Below are 4,464 nucleotides of genomic sequence, written 5' to 3' on the forward strand. Positions count from 1 at the left end.
TTATAGTGTGACCTTAGATTACATGTTGACAAATATGACAGGTTTCATAAATATGTCCATGCTACTGACCTGCTATCAGTTACAAAACACATTTACAACGATAACACGTGTGTTTATGGACGCTTTTACTCTTTCAGTGCTGGAACCGAATTTTGAAGTCCCTTGCAAACAGTTTGGATCCATATGAGACGCCACAGAACCATAGGCGCTCGATGCCAATGCCAATGTTTGTTTGTTTTTTTTAATTTCGTTTTTAGTTACCCATTGTTTATTATAATGCATACACATACTAAATTAATAAAAATCTTCCGACAAAACGTCTTCTTAAAAAAAGATAGTTCGACTATGTACATAGATATTGACAAGGTAAATCACTCGCCATTTTCTAAAGCAACGGAAGTGCGTCAGTATGCATAATTAAATCGCTGTCACCCCGCTCGCTTATTGAAATGCGCGCGTATGATTATATACGAGTTGAAAGTCAAGCAAATATGAAAAGTGACACGTACAGGTTTGCTGACCCTTACCAATCAGCATTACAGTATACATTTCCTTAAAATTATTGATCGACCGCTACTGGACTCTCTCTCATTCGTCAATCGCCAACAGGGCACGTGTTAGTTTGGGAACGGGAGATGCGAAATACAGACCGCCCGTTTTTGAGACGTCCATGGATCTTATAGTGCCCGATTTGAAGCCCATTGCACATCGGTTTAACTTCTCTTGCTAGAGGCGATTAATGAGTTAGGTGTGACGGGTAGTCGACGTGTGATCCCTTGTGGAGCAAGTGCCTCTAGATCCCTGATACGCTAGGGTTCTGGTTTAGATGATCAATGCTAACTTCCATATTTTAAAAGAACCAACTACATGTCTTGTTTTGATGATGTTAAAAGTTGTATGGCTTGGATATTTATGGAAAATATATAATTTAACATGCCTTTAATAATTGTAAATAAAAATATTTATAAATATATTTACTTATCATACTAGTACTTTGAACTAGATACATATTCTACATACATTTTGGTATGTGCAATTGCAAAAGAAACCAATGCTTGGCCAGTTTAACTGATCGTATTGTTACTTATAACCTATCATTAAGTACTGGTTCTAGGCCAAGGAAAAGGAATCGAGAGCGTTTAAAATAAGTACTACGTTTTTTCAATGCAATCGAGCTAAACTAAATACGTTTAAAAGTACTTATAAATGACAGTTTGATATGTGAAATGTAAACATCCATAAACAAAACCTTTTCAAATCTCAATCTATCAAGAATGTATACGTACTATCGCAGAGGAACAGCAATATCAGGGCTAAATAACAATAATCTTTCCGTCACAAGAAGGGGTAATAATATTCAACATAATAACAACAGGCAAATTCGTTGAATTGATATCCCCCGCCAATATGCTTCTGGACACAATAGTGTTATATTTGACACCCAAAAAAACATTTTTTAAAGATACAAAGGGCCATAACTCCGTTATTACAAGATGGTATACAACGCCATTTGGCGTGCATCATCCTCTTATCCATATATATACTCATACCAAGTTTCAATGAAATCCGCCGAAGCACTTCCAAGATATGGCTCCGGACGGACGGACGGAAAGACGGACGGACAAAGCCAAAACAATATCCCTCCGCCGATGGCGGGGGATAATAACTGTTAAATTTCTACACAAGGACGCACGTTCCCGTTGCAAAAATGGCGTATGCTGTTCAATATAATACTTATAACTGTTAATGTTGTACAGTAGGACATCATACTGCAGATTTCAGATCCAGCGGCAGAGTTAAAATTATCACCTTGAATAATCTTGTTAAGGTGATAACTCTTGTGATATTGTTGTGGTACAAAGTCACTAAACAAACAAAACACCGCGCAGAGGGTCCAACCAAAGCCGACATGAACCAGTCTTGTCACCACCTCCTCGAAGTCATGGCGTTGTCAGGAAGGAGCAACAACGACGACCGGACACTTGTCCACACCACTACATTGTGGAAACCTTTTTTCTGTAATTAATGGCATAAATGTAGTATGTGAATGGATTAGGTGAAGTTTATTTTGTTTTACAAACCAAATATTTGTTTTGCACGGCTCAAAATAGTTTTACAAGGAAAATGAAAAACCATTCGGATAAGGCGGACACATCGTGGACCATACAGACCTGTCTGTGTGTACATTAGAGGGGGGGGGGGGGGGCATCTGCGCGTGGCTGGATGAAAATGGTGACAAAACTAACTAAATGTAAATCATCAATGTGTATTCCTTTAACATATGTTGTGTTGAAAATGAAATAAATTGTCTCGATTCTCACATGACTGCTTAGATCAGCTTAGGACACACATTGATTAAATAATGTTGTATATATAAAAATGTTGTGACAAACCCCGTATTCATACATAACCACCATCTTCACATACATACAAGAAACAATTAAACGGTCGTCATCCTTTTACTAACAATACCACAAAAGGATTCAGTATCCTTTTAATGACGATTGCAAATCAACAGAATGAAAGGAATATCTAGTTATTTCGCAGTACAAAAACGTCAAAACTAACGAATTCGTAATGGTTGCCAATAAATTACCAAAGCCATTTGCGACCAAGGGTCGTTCAACTTTTTCTCCTGATTTCTTATCGTAACAACTCGATCTTGCTTGTCTTTTGCCAATTACTTTCATTAAATTGTTTCGACCTATATTCTACACCAATTACCGCAGTATTGGCATCGAGTACATTTGTATCACAATAACAACCAGTTTATGTTTATAGACAAGACCTTCGTGTGCTATATAAATATAGATTCACATTTTTTTCTCCTTGAAATATTAATATTACTAATCACCTCGTTCTGTGCAGAAAGGCACGTATACATATACATCTAAAACCACAGATAATTCGTTCTATTGAAGGAAAACAATTTTGACGTAACAGTATTTAACCCATTTATGCCTATTGCACTCTCCCATCCTTCTTAATTGGATCAATTTATTTCCAAAATTAAGGATGTTTAGTATACTTATTTCTATATTTAAAATATTTCTTACAGTAACTCCTTTAAGCAAACAGCGCAGACCCTGATGAGACGCCGCATCTCGCCTAGATGCTGGGCATAAATGGGTGAAATATGTTAAATATTCTGAGCACACTGCATTTTCAAACATGCTTTTATCATTTAATACTTACATGTATTATCTTTATGCGTCATCATAACACTAACGTCATACGTAGAACATAATAAGCTAAGTTCTTATCAATGTCCTTACATACTTACATGGATTTAATCGTGATATTTGCTATAACTCAATTATTCATGAAAGCAAAAAAGCAATGGCTAAATTAAAATAACCATTCATATCAAACCGTTCGAAATGCATGACATACGCACGTACACATATTATATACCGGTTATACAATGGAACCTCTCATAAAAAGGCTACTGTTCAATCCAACGATGGCATAATAATTTCCTCTGTAAGCACAGTTTTTCAGGTAATATTAATCGAAACAAACGTACGAAATAAGACATGAAATACGATATCATCTCGCAAATATAGTTAAGAACAAACAGAACAGGTTAGTTTGGTAATAATAACACAAGAATCCCCTAAACAAACCCAAGATTTTGTAATTGTACTGTCCGCACAGCCTATCACGGGGCGACACTTTTCACCTAAACTGGCTTTTCAGAAGATACTTAGTTTAAAAGAAACATACCACACAAGCGGAAAGTGCAGTCCCTGGTTAGACCATTCGGGTTGCACAATTTACTAGGACTGCACTCCAAGCAAGTGCATTATGCCCACTTTCCCCAGAACGAACCACAAATAGAATAATAACCAAACTACAACCTTAGCAAATTTATAACCACTTCTTAATTTAGAATGAACAAACAATGGCTAAAGCAAATCAGAAAGTAACAATCAGGTGCGTATAATAACAACTCGTCTATTTTCAGGACTCTATCTATGCCGGTCCTTGCCAAATAGGCTATCAAGCGAATTATCTAATGACGGAGGTCGATAAAACCCAGCTCTAATTGGCAGGTACCTACCGCTTGAAGTAAATAGCCCAAAGATGTGAGGTTGTAACAGCTCATTTTCATTTCATTAATGGATAATAGTTGATGTAATTTGCCTATATTATTTAGAAATAAATGTATGCTGTTGGAATGCGTGGAGGTCATTGGCCCAATACTATGCAGGGGATGCCTCCTGTATAATTATTATGTAGAGTGTTACAAGTGTCCTGATTTGATGAAGAGCTGGGCTAACTAAATGAGCCGCGCTATGGGAAAACGGGGCTTAACTTATGTGTGTAGTGTCTTCCCAGTTTAGCCTGTGCAGGTTGACTGCAATAAGCCCCGTTTTCTCAGTTTAGCCTGTGCAGGTTGACTGCAATAAGCCCCGTTTTCTCAGAAAGATGTTCAAATGTGGTTGGGCAAAACTAACAATT

General features: G+C 37.0%; 1 long non-coding RNA gene across 1 annotated transcript; it reads right to left on the reverse strand.

The window, feature by feature from the left end:
- Positions 1-1,161: 1,161 nt before the first annotated feature.
- LOC127862355 (uncharacterized) lies at positions 1,162-3,924 on the reverse strand. Its single transcript, XR_008040557.1, has 3 exons — positions 3,727-3,924; positions 2,172-2,245; positions 1,162-2,016 (listed from the first exon to the last, which is right to left on the reverse strand). It is a non-coding gene; the product is annotated as an uncharacterized LOC127862355 (long non-coding RNA).
- Between the last annotated feature and the right edge of the window lie 540 nt (positions 3,925-4,464).

This window comes from Dreissena polymorpha, chromosome 16 (genome assembly GCF_020536995.1).
Source record: "Dreissena polymorpha isolate Duluth1 chromosome 16, UMN_Dpol_1.0, whole genome shotgun sequence".
Lineage (NCBI taxonomy): Eukaryota > Metazoa > Mollusca > Bivalvia > Myida > Dreissenidae > Dreissena > Dreissena polymorpha.